This window comes from Mauremys mutica, chromosome 2 (assembly GCF_020497125.1).
Source record: "Mauremys mutica isolate MM-2020 ecotype Southern chromosome 2, ASM2049712v1, whole genome shotgun sequence".
Classification (NCBI taxonomy): Eukaryota; Metazoa; Chordata; order Testudines; family Geoemydidae; genus Mauremys; species Mauremys mutica.
The window spans coordinates 113,096,490-113,109,104 of record NC_059073.1 but is presented as its reverse complement, the minus strand read 5'-3'; the positions used below and the strand labels follow the sequence as shown (position 1 = coordinate 113,109,104).

Genomic DNA, 12,615 nt, shown 5'->3' with positions numbered 1-12,615 from the left:
AATTAGAATCAGATCAATGAACATCGATCATAGTGGCATGTCAGTTTTCTTTGTCCTTCCAAATCCAATTGCATTAATTAATCCACTCTTCAGCCTTCATAGCAATGCACACTAACGCTCATGATTATAATAGGATTTCCACACATGCATACTTGGGTAGGAGAGGCAGTTCTGCAGCTGCTCTGACCTTAAAATGATAGTGAATCTTCAGTGCACAGTGTGACTGCAGTACCAGGCCACTGAACTTTAAATAAAATGTTGTTTGTTTCACTTTAAGAAAGTCCCTTGGACAAACAGCCCTCATTCCTTTCCCAGCCCCACACTCTGCTGGGGTTTGCTTGGTAGGGGGCCCTTTCTGTTCTTTGCCATAGGATCTAAGCCTTCATCTTTTAGGTGTCATATGATCAAAGGGCAACCATACTGGACTGTTCAGGGTGAAAGAACGTTTGACTGCCCTTAAGAATATATTTCTTTGTCTGTCCTCAGAACAGGAACAGCTTGGGCAGTAATGGTGCCAACTTTTCCATGTCACCTTGCCAGTGATCTTCAGATCTGACCTGGAGCTGCCGCCACCTGTAAGGGTAAGAAGGAAATTCAATACCCATCTTTAATTTTTGTGCTGAGACTGCCAAGCAGGGTTCCACTTAGCACCAGCTGTGTTAGGGATTTTGTGAGATGCATTTAATTTATTTGCTTTTTCCAGTGCTACCTGATAAAGATGATTATATTATTATTAATTATAATAGTAGTACCTAGGGACCCCTATTGGGGGAGAGACCCTGCGAGGGGGGAGGGTCCCAGAGCCCAGGTGTCAGCTCAAGCCCAAACACCTACACTACAATTTTATAACCCCATGAGTCCGAGTCAGCTGACCTGGGCCAGCCACAGGTGTTTTATTGCAATGTAGACATATGGTATAAGGGCATGTCTACACTGCAGTGTAAGCCTAGGGTTTGAACTCAGGCACAAGCCTAACCCCCCTTCTGCCTACACAAAAATTGTACTAATCCAAGGATCAGACCCAGGGTCCCAGGAGCCCATGGGAGTGGAGGATTTGAATCTTAGTCAAGCTGGGACCCAGGGTTCAAGCCCTATTGCTTTGCAATATAGACACAACCCCACTGGACTTGTGCTCTGGGAGTCCACCTAAAGTATCCCACAATTCCAATGGCTGAATTTCTTTGTTCTCTGGACAGTCAAGTTTGCCCACACTGTGTAACCCACCAACCTCCCCGGTGTGGTGTTCTGTCCCATCCAGCAGCACCAAGACCACTTAGAGAGAGATTAATGAGTCTGCTCTACAGCCTTAGCTAAGGGCCATATGGCTTTTACTCATGCAGTAGAGGCTTATGCACTAAACTTCAGAGATCCCAGGTTTGATCCTGCCCGCCGACAACCGGCGTCTGTCGATATTACAAAGGGGAGGGCTCATCCGGGATTTCAACTGAAGTCTCTGAAGCTTGGGACGTGCTTCCTCAGCTAGGGGAAGTATATAACCCACACACCACCTGGGTGTGGTGCTCTGTCCTATCTATTGGCACCAAGACCATTTAGAGAGAGATTATTGAGTCTGCTCTACAGCCTTAGCTAAGGCCCATATGGCTTTTAGCTAAGGCTGTCAATTAATCACAGTTAACTCACACAATTCTCTTTAAAAAAAATTAATCGCGATTAATCGCACTGTTAAACAATGGAATACAAAGTGAAATTTATTAAATATTTTTGAATGTTTTTCTACATTTTCAAAAAAATATTGATTTCAATTACAACACAGAAGACAAAGTGTAGATTGCTCACTTTATACTATTATTTTTATTACAAATATTTGCACTGTAAAAATTATAAACAGAACAAATAGTATTTTTCAATTCACCTCATACAAACACTGCAGTGCAATCTCTTTATCATGAAAGTGCAATTTACAAACGTAGGATTTTTTTTGTTACAGAACTGCTCTCAAAAACAAAACAATGTAAAACCTTAGAGCCTACAAGTCCACTCAGTCCTACTTCTTGTTCAGCCAATCGCTAAGACAAACAAGTTTAACAACATTTACAGGAGATGCTGCGGCCTTCTTCTTATTTATAATGTCACCTGAAAGTGAGAACAGGTGTTTGCATGGCACTTTTGTAGCCAGCGTTGCAAGGCATTTACGTGCCAGATATGCTAAACATTCGTATGCCCCTTCATGCTTCGGCCACCATTCCAGAGGATATGCTGATGATGCTCGTTAAAAAATAATGTGTTAATTAAATTTGTGACTGAACTCCTTGGGGGAGAACTGTATGTCTTCGGCTCTGTTTTACCTGCATTCTGCCATATATTTCATCTTATAGCAGTCTCGGATGATGACCCCAGCACATGTTCGTTTTAAGAACACTTTCACAGCAGATTTGACAAAGCGCAAAGAAGATACCAATATGAAATTTCTAAAAATAGCTATAGCACTCGACCGCAGGTTTAAGAATCAGAAGTACCTTCCAAAATCTGAGAGGGATGAGGTGTGGAGCATGCTTTCAGAAGCCTTAAAAGAGCAACACTCAGATGCAGAAACTACAGAACCTAAACCACCAAAAAAGAAAAACAACCGTCTGCTGGTGGCATCTGACTCAGATGATGAAAATGAACATGCATCGGTCCACTCTGCTTTGGATTGTTATCGAGCAGAACCCATCATCAGTATGGACGCATGTCATCTGGAATGGTGGTTGAAACATGAAGGGAATTATGAATCTTTAGCGCATCTGGCACATAAATATATTGTGACACAGGCTACAACAGTGCCATGCAAATGCCTGTTCTCACTTTCAGGTGCTATTGTAAACAAGAAGCAGGCAGCATTATCTCCTGAAATTGTAACCAAGTTTGTTTGTCTGAGCAATTGGCTGATGAAGAACTGAGTAGACTTGTAGGCTCTAAAGTTTTACATTGTTTTATTTTTCAATGCAGTTATTTTTTGTACATAATTCTACATTTGTAAGTTCAACTTTCATGATAAAGAGATTGCACTACACTAATTGTATGAGGTGAATTGAAAAATACTATTTCTTTTGTTTTTTACAGTGCAAATATTTGTAATAAAACATAAATATAAAGTGAGCACTATACACTTTAGAAGCAGCAAAGAATCCTGTGGCACCTTATAGACTAACTGATGTTTTTGCAGCATGAGCTTTCGTGGGTGAATACCCACTTCTTCGGATGCAAGTAGTGGAAATTTCCAGGGGAAATTGCATCCGAAACTTGCATCCGAAGAAGTGGGTATTCACCCACGAAAGCTCATGCTGCAAAAACATCTGTTAGTCTATAAGGTGCCACAGGATTCTTTGCTGCTTCTACAGAACCAGACTAACACGGCTACCCCTCTGATACTATACACTTTGTATTCTGTGTTGTAATTGAAATCAATATATTTGAAAATGTAGAGAACATCACAAAATATTTAAATAAATGGTATTCCATTATTGTTTCACAACGTGATTGATCACACAATTAATTTTTTTAAAATCGTGCAATTAATTGCAATTAATTTTTTAATCACTTGACAGCCCTACTTTTAGCTCATGCAGTAGAGGTTCATGCACTAAGCTTCAGAGGTCCCAGGTTCGATCCTGCCTGCCGATGACCAGGGTCTGTCAGCGTTACAACTGCACCACGAACAAAGGGCTAGAGTGGCCACATTTTAGGATGGGGCTTGGAAGCCTGGGCATAATACAGTGTAGAGGCTGGAGCCCCAACTTGGTACCCAGGGTTCAACAATTCCTAATCTGGGGATACAAATGAGTGTAGACACTCAAGCCATATGTTAACAAACCCAGGATCTACTAACTCAAGTTCTACTAACCCTGTGCTTACGTTGCAGTGTAGTCATACCCTCAGGGTCTTAAAAGTGGATTCACAGTATGACATTCTCAGTTTATTCTACAGTCTGTGACACGGAAAGGAAGTCTCTGGATTTGAAATAAGTAGTATTAGTATTGGGATATTTAATTATTGAGACAACAGTTGTAATGCATACCAAATGGGGATGTTTTGTACTATGTGAAAAGTATAAATTTCACTTAAGATTTTTCATCTAAGGATCTGAAAGAACTTTAGTCATGTTCATTAATACTTACAACACACATGTAAGATACTTTATTTATCTGTACCACAGGCAGAATATTTATATAAACTAAGGCACAGAGTTTGAGTGATTTTTCCATATCCTACATGGTGTCAGTGACAGCCAGTATACTGAAGGCAAAATTTCTCAGTATAATCTCCTGCTCAGGACACCAGACCTCCATAGCTGTTTTGTATCATAGCCAGTTTAAACTAGATGAAGACATATTTTTGGTATAATCTTCCCTGCTTTCCCCTTATACTGAAAGAGGCATTGCCCTCAAAAGTTAAGGGGTATTTCAGGCCTGAAGTTTTGGCAAGGGCCTAAATCTTATTTTTTAGTTTTATTTGAAATTTGGTGTTTTCAGTGGCTTTGGAAACCTTTTACTGGATCTCTATTCAGATGAGTGGGTATGTCTTGAGTTGCACTTTGATTTTCCAGTATAAACGAATCCCAGCTGAATCCAAACAGAATTTCACACGATTTTGAGTCAAAACCACGGAGCATTGCAAGTTTCTCATGCTGGGACATGAGACAATAAAGCAACGAGTTTATCTCAAAAGTTTTGTCAACTTTAGGGAAACTTCCAGAGAACCTGGGCTGAGTCTTGAGTTTGTGATGAAACTAGGTGAGTTGCATGTGGTGGTTTCAGGTTTCACAGCAGAAATGTTACACAAATCAGGTTATCGGACTAAGGGCCTGACTGTGCCCTGAGCTCAGTGGGGCTACTCGTACTTGAAGTTAAGCATGTGCATAAGTCTGGACAGGATTGGGCCTCAGATTAAGACATGGTTGTTAGTGAGTGTTCCTTCATGGATTTCAGTGGGACTGCATCTATTCAGAGCAGATGTGCATTTGGTCAATAGTCATGACTGAATCCCATAAGACAAATAAAGAACTACAAGGAAAGATGGGGTATTTCTTCCTGTCTCTAAAATATGGCCAGATCAAATTCTCCTGTTTAAGTCTGTAGATGTGCTTTTCATTGCTCCACGGCACAAATTCGCGCGAGACCACTCTTTCAAACACCAGTGCCTTTTTATTTCCTTGTATTTTTCCCACCACCACGTATATACAGCTTTATACAGTTTACTATCAGGCAGGTAGCCCCCTGGGGAACAGCTTGCTCTTACAGCTAGCTGGGAGCAACAGGCCCTCACTCCTCACTTTCCTGTTCCTTCCCTCCTGCTAGCTTTATAGGCCTTCCCCCATCAAGCTCACAGGTGTCTCTCCTTTAGGGCTTTAATCAGCTACAGCCTGTCAGCTCCAATCTCTTCCCCTTACTGGGAGCTGAACTAGCAGGCTCTGAGCTAACAGGGGCTGAGTCAGTGCCTTTTGGCCAGCACCCTGATACAAAGTCACATACTGTATTAATATTATTAATTTAAAAAAGACGCCATTAATAATGGTCCCAACAATTACACTTGACTTTCCTTCCAGACAGAAAAGAGGTAGATATTAAATACAGTTGCCAAGCAAGAGGAAGAGAGAGAGAGAGAGAAAAAAAGAGTTATCATTAATAACACTTTGAGTGATGCCATTCTGATCACTCTGTAGTATATTTTGGACATATGTTCTGGTTTTCCTGATTTATTTTACTTATGGTTCTTGATTTATTTTAGTTATCACAGAATTGGCCACATATTTTTCACCCCTGTGGATTCTGCAATGCCTATTTTAGTCAGGTGATTGATAACTGTGTCTAAAAAATTTGAGACAAAGTAAAACATTTCCACAAATACATTAAAAAAAAAACCAAAAACAAAAAACACCACATTGGTAGGTGTCAGACCCTCCATCCTAATTTTGTTATATTTAAGCAACTTTTGACTTTTGTCTCTCTAGAACCATACAATCCAGTCCCTGTCTAAATCTTGCTGCTTTTTCCTGTACAACATCTCTAATATCTGTCTTTTTCCTTTCTGTTCACATAACTTCATCTCTAGTCCATCATCCATATTTTAATGACTTCAACTTTCCCCTCTCTTGGCCTTTGACAAATGCCATATTGCCCGACTTATATCAATTCAGAAAGTTGCTACAAAGATAATTTTCCTGGGTCACTACTTCAACCACATCAGCCCACTCTTTGCATCCCTCTGCTGGCTCCCCTCTTTCCCATCACATCAAACACACACTTCTTGTCTCCACGTTCAAGGCACTTCATGTTCTAACCCCAGACTACTTATCATCTCTCTTATGCTATTGAGATGGTGACTCCTGTCTCCATTCCATCAGTGATGCCAGTCTTGATTGCCCATTTGTCAACTTTTCTAACAAGCTCCTTTGTATTTCTCACATGCTGCCCCTCATGCCTGAAACAAAATCCCTGTAGAAATCTGCAAAGCCTCCAAATCATGATCCTTCATATCCCTTTTTTAAACACAGCCCAAAAGAAGGGTTAGGCTGCTGGTGTGCTGTGTTTGCAGTATATTACACTATTCATAATTATCTCACTGCTATCTTGTGCTCCTTTCTGTTTTTGTTTCACCCATCGCTTCAGCTCTCTTCTTAGGCCTTGGCTACACTTGCGCGTTATAGCGCAATAAAGCCACCAAGAGCAGTCTACCTCACTCCCCGTCCATACAGGAAAGGCACATAAAGCGATCTGACTCCGCAGCTGGAGCGCTTCTGGTACTCCACCTCCTCGAGAGGAATAATGTTTGTTGCGCTCTCGCTGGAGCACTGCAGTGCCAGTGTAGATACCTAATGTGCTCTGATTGGCCTCCAGAAGTGCCCCACAATGCCTGTTCTAGCCACTCTGGTCATCACTTCTGGACTCTGCTGCCCTGTCCTCAGGTGACCAAGCATCAGACCCGCCCTTTAAATTCCCTGGGAATTTTGAAAATCCTCTTCCTGTTTGCTCAGCTAGGCGTAGAGTGCTCTCAGCGCATCTTTCCAGGTGGCCATGCCTCCACACGCCAGGCGACCCCAGTATGGAGCAATGGCGAGGTGCTGGACCTCATCAGTGTTTGAGGGGAGGAAGCTGTGCAGTCCCAGCTGCGCTCCAGCCATAGGAATTACGATACCTTCAGGCACATATCAAGGGCCATGATGGACAGGGGCCGTGACCGGGATGCGGTGCAGTGCAGGGTTAAAGTGAAGGAGCTGCGCAATACCTACCGCAAAGCCCACAAGGCAAACAGCCACTCTGGTGCTGCCCCCACGACTTGCAAATTCTACAAAGAGCTGGACGCGATACTTGGGGGCGATCCCACCTCCATTGCAATGATCACCATGGACACTTCCGAGCCCAGCACGGTGGGGGAGGGGAGGAGGAAAGCGCGAGCGATGGTGCTAAGTTGGGGGGACACATCCCAGAATCCCTAGATGCATGCAGCCAGGAGCTCTTCTCGAGCCAGGAGGAAGGCAGCCAGTCACGGCGTCTGATGCTTGGGGAAGGACAAACAACAGAGGAGGTTCCTGGTGTGCGGCTTTCTTTTTGGGAAGGAAGTTTTTAGGTACGGGCTCTTTGGGCGAGGAGGGTAAGGATGCAGAATAGCGCATTGATGTGGTCTGTCACACCACGGTAATTGGCATTGGTTCAAAAGTATCAGCCAGAATGTGGGCAATGCACCTGTGCCGGTTTATTTGGAGAGCCAGTGTGGTTCTTATCCCAGTCAGGCTAATGTGTCCATGCCACTGTGCCGTGAGGGGTGGGGGGACCATTGCTGCACACAGGCAAGCTGCGTATGGGCCAGGGTGGAAGCCGCATTGTAGTAGAAGACCCTCCCTTGCTTCCCAGGTTACCCTCAGCAGCGAGATATCTTCCAGGACGAGATCCTGTGGAGAATGTGGGGACAGTGTTCAGTGTAGGTGCCCCCTGCAGCTGTTGGCTCTCCCCAAGGCACAGAAACCCAGAGGACAGTACAACCATGAAACAATCAGTCCCCATAGACCCTGTGCTTACTCACCATTTCTGGGGCTCCCGTGGGTTATGTGCGCTCACTTTGGGACAAAGTATGGTTTTTGTGATTGCCCTCCTTAAGTGCGGGGGAATCATTGCTCTGTCTGGTGTGTACAATGCTGCCTCTGTTAAGTGTTGCATTTTGCCTGTCTGGGTGCAACCTTGAGCTCTCAGACGTCCTTCTTATTACCGGCCGACAGACTGAGAAGACTCTGGAAGAGGCTGCATAAAAGCAAAGAAGACATGTTGCATGAAGTCATGCAGCAGTCTGTAAACGAGAATTGAAAGGTACAGAAGTGGAAGGAGAGCGAAAGGAGGATCCGCCAGGAAAACGCAACGCACTGGCGGCAAAGCACGGAATGGCTGATTAGCATAATGGAGTGTCAAGCAGACTCTATCCAGGCGCTCGTTGCTATGCAGGCGGAGCACTACCGCGCTCCCCCTCCTCTCCCCCCCCCGCAGCCCTTGTCCCAAAACTCTTCCGCTTGTGCCCCCATCCCTTCCAACCCACTTTCCCCAACATCTGAGTTCTTACCACGCTCAGCTGCTTCCTATACCCGTAGCTTCACCACCCACCCACAAAAACTATGACCCTTATCCACTGCACTCAACCCCCCTCAACATGCCTCATAGCCATCCTGAAGTGTTGCACTCAGTGCACAGCACTTCAGACAGGATTCAAGAGTATGAAATTAGGACATACTCAAGCCTATGAGTGAACCAGTCCCCACCCTACCCCCTTGCCCTTTTGGTATTTCTGTGTTTGTTTTTTTTCAATAAATGGAGTTTTTTACTTTGAAAACATATTTTATTAGTGCATAAAGCAAAATATACCTTAGCTCAGGAAAGCAACAAGCACTGCAAATCAGTGTACCAAACACAGCCACTGCAATTAACTCCTGTGCAGAGCACCAGACATTACTGGTGGCTTTCAGCCTCAAATTGCTCCCTCAAGGCATCCCTAATCCTTGCAGCCCTGCACTGGGCCCCTCTAATAGCCCTGCTTTCTGGCTGTGCAAATTCAGCCTCCAGGTCTTGAACCTCTGAGGCCCATGCCTGAGTGAAGCTTTCACCCTTCCCTTCAAAATATTATGGAGGGTACAGCACACGGCTATAACCATGGGGGTGCTGTCTTTGGCCAAGTCCAGGTTCCCATAAAGAGAGCGCCAGTGCCCCTTCGAACGGCCAAAAGCACACTCCACAGTCATTCGACACCGGCTCAGCCTGTAGTTGAACCAATCCTGGCTGCTGTTAAGGCTCCCTGTGTAGGGTTTCATGAGCCACAACATTAAAGGGTAAGCAGGGTCGCCAAGGATCACAATGGGCATTTTGACTTCCCCTATGGTGATCTTCTGGTCTGGGAAAAAAGTCCCAGCTTGCAGCTTCCTGAACAGGCCAGTGTTCTGAAAGATGCATGCATTATGCACCCTTCCAGGCCAGCCTGCGTTAATGTCAGTGAAACAACCACAGTGATCCACAAGCACCTGGAGAACCATGGAGAAAAACCCCTTCCGATTAACGTATTCGGAGGCTAGGTGGGCTGGTGCCAGAATAGGAATACACGTCCCATCTATTGCCCCTCCACAGTTAGGGAAACCCATTTGTTCAAAGCCAGCCACAATGTCATGCACGTTACCCGGAGTCACTGTTCTTCTGAGCAGGATGCGATTAATGGCATTGCAAACTTGCATCAACACAATTCCAGCCGTTGTCTTTCCCACTCCAAACTGTTTAGCGACCGATCGGTAGCTGTCTGGAGTTGCCAGCTTCCAGATTGCAATAGCCACCCGCTTCTCCACCAGCAGGGCAGTTCTCAATCTCGTGTCCTTGCGCCGCAGGGTGGGGGCGAGCTCATCATACAGTCCCATGAAAGTGGCTTTTCTCATCCAAAAGTTCTGCAGCCACTGCTCGTCATCCCAACTTGCATGATGATGTGATCCCACCACTCAATGCTTGTTTCCCGAGCCCAAAAGTGGCGTTCTATGGTGGAGAGCATGTCCATGAATGAGACAAGCAATTTTGTGTTGTATGCGTTACGCGACTCAATATCATCGTCGGACTCCTCACTGTCACTTTGGATCTTAAGCAGTAACTCGACTGCCAAACGAGACGTGCTGGCGAGACTCGTCAGCATGTTCCACAGCAGTACGGGCTCCATTCCTACAGACCAAAAGGGAAGACAAAGCATGCTCTGCACAGAAACGGTTGAAAGATGGTGCCAGATGGGGACGGAAACACAGGGATTGCTGGGATGCGAAGCGATGTATCATGGGGCGTTAGGACAGGATCCAGAATGCCCCGCACCCCACGCCCTCTTCCCACAAGCCACAGCGCCAGAATGGGAAGAGGTGCTCTGTGGGATAGCTGCCCATAACGCACCACTCCAAATGCCGCTTCAAGTGCCATGAATGTGGCCACACCAGTGCGCTTGCAGCTGTCAGTGTGGACAGACTGCTGCGCTTTCCCTGGTGCGCTCTCCAAAGGCTGGTTTAACCCAAAGTGCTCTACATCTGCAAGTGTAGCCATGGCCTTAGATTGCAAGGCTCTGTGGGCAGGAACCGTCTTTTTGTTATTCATTTGTACAGTGCCCAGAACAATGGGGGCCTCATCCCGGAATACAATACAAATAATGAATAACAATTGTGCTGTTTTCTTACGGCACTATAAGTAGAATTGTTGCAGTGGAGTTTGCTGATTCCTTAGGCCTTGTCTACACTGGCAATTTACGGTGCTGCAACTTTCTCGCTCGGGGTGTGAAAAAACACCCCCCGGAGCGGAGCAAGTTTCTGTGCTGTAACGTACCAGTGTAAATAGTGCTCCCAGCACTGGTAGCCGTGCTCCCAGCACTCTGCTGTGACCATACGCGCCACGTGGCGTGGCAGCGCTTTAGCATTGCCAGTGTAGACTAGCCCTAAGATACCATTAAAGTTGTGTGCAATTAAAGAGGAGCTTAAAGACCAGGGAACAAGTAAGGGAGCACACAGACACAAATGTTTTGGTGATATTTGCTAATTCATGGGAATTGACGGTATTTGCATATCCGTTTATCTTCAATATGAAGTCAAACAATTGACACTTTTCTTCTACAGATGGTTGACCGAATTTGTGAAATACATCACAGCTAAAACAGGTGGGGAACCAGATTATCTGTCCTGCCAAAATTTTTGAAATTTCAGAATATTGTTCATCACAAATCAGGATGAAAAGGCAAAATTTTTCACAAGAAGAAACAGGAAAAAAATTAATGTCAGGTCAATCAAATTATTTCATTTCATTTTCAACCTTTTAATTTTTTAATATGTAAACTAAAGTCAATTTCAAAACAATGTGATTTTGAATGAAAAATGGAAACATGATTCCCAAAATGTTGAAACAGGATGTTTTGACACTTTCAAAACTCCCCCCCCGCTACTTTTCTACATGAATTGTTGTCAAAATTAATGCAATATCGTGAAAACCTTTGGTTTTGTCAAAATGGCATTTTCTAACAAAACTTTTAACAAAAAATTTCTAATTAGCTCTAATTCTGGTATTGTTTAGAAATTATTGTCGTGGCTTTCTTTTGCAACCTCCATCACAAGTTCAAGCAGTTTTACAATGCTTCATCTTGATCTGAGCAGGCTGTTTGCAAATCTCCACAGACCACATTTTGACCAGTGTTGTATAACCAATTTTTCTTTTTTTTATTGTAGCTGTTGTAATCAGACCTTGATAAGAATTGCTGCCAGAGACATCCAATCAGCCCCATGTTATCATCTGGAAATGATTAGAGCCTTCAAGGCAGATTGAAGCCATTTTGAGAGCATTGATTAGTTCCTTATTTAAGTGGTGCCATTTCACCTGTAAGATCCTTGCCTAATTTACAGAGATTTTATTTATTACACTGTAAATAGTAAATAATAAAACTAATTTTGTTGTGTGAACCCCAAACCTTAAACTTGCTATTGAAGCTGTAACTTTTGTAATTTGAAAGTCATGTGATTAGTGTTTGCTCTCTTGCAATGCACACTAATCAATTATCATATCAGAGTGTTCAATTACTTCTTAATTATGTGGTATTGTAGCTGTTTGGCTTCATTTCCTGAGATGATTCTAAGCACCCTCACTGTGTGTGCAACACTTTGGGTTACCCACTGTGATTCTTTGGGGTTCAGCCCAGCCCCCAAAGGGGTAGTGTCACTGCCTGCCCTGCAACTCTGGGTTCCTTAAATGCTATGCTGCTATGGCTCACAGCCCTGACACCAACAGCCAGCATACAAGCATGCAGGTCAGACCTTGGCTTTCACTGCCCAATTACTTTTTGCAGGGTGACCCCAACACCCTCCCAGTCCTGAATTTCTTCAAAACTGTCTGCCCTGTAATGTCCAGCCCTCTTGTTGAATGCTTGTAGAAGTTAAATTCGCCGCTCCTTTAAAGAGACATTACATTGCACCAAATTTCCCGGTGCCCTGCACAGCTGCGTGCTGCTCCAGCCCTCGTCCTGCCTCTTCCCCGGGCCCCCCCACCCCTGCTCCATCTCTTCGCACCCCTGCTCTGCCCAAGCCCCACCTCTGCCCGCCCCTGAGAACTGCAGCAGGGCTGAGCCTGCACTCACTGGTGGCAA

The 12,615-nt window shown here is 44.6% G+C and overlaps 1 long non-coding RNA gene across 1 annotated transcript; it reads left to right on the top strand.

Annotated features, from left to right (window-relative positions):
* The first annotated feature begins 485 nt into the window (after window positions 1-485).
* LOC123365093 lies at window positions 486-11,758 on the top strand. The gene is made up of 3 exons (XR_006577424.1): window positions 486-581; window positions 11,102-11,142; window positions 11,705-11,758. It is a non-coding gene; the product is annotated as an uncharacterized LOC123365093 (long non-coding RNA).
* Window positions 11,759-12,615: the final 857 nt, after the last annotated feature.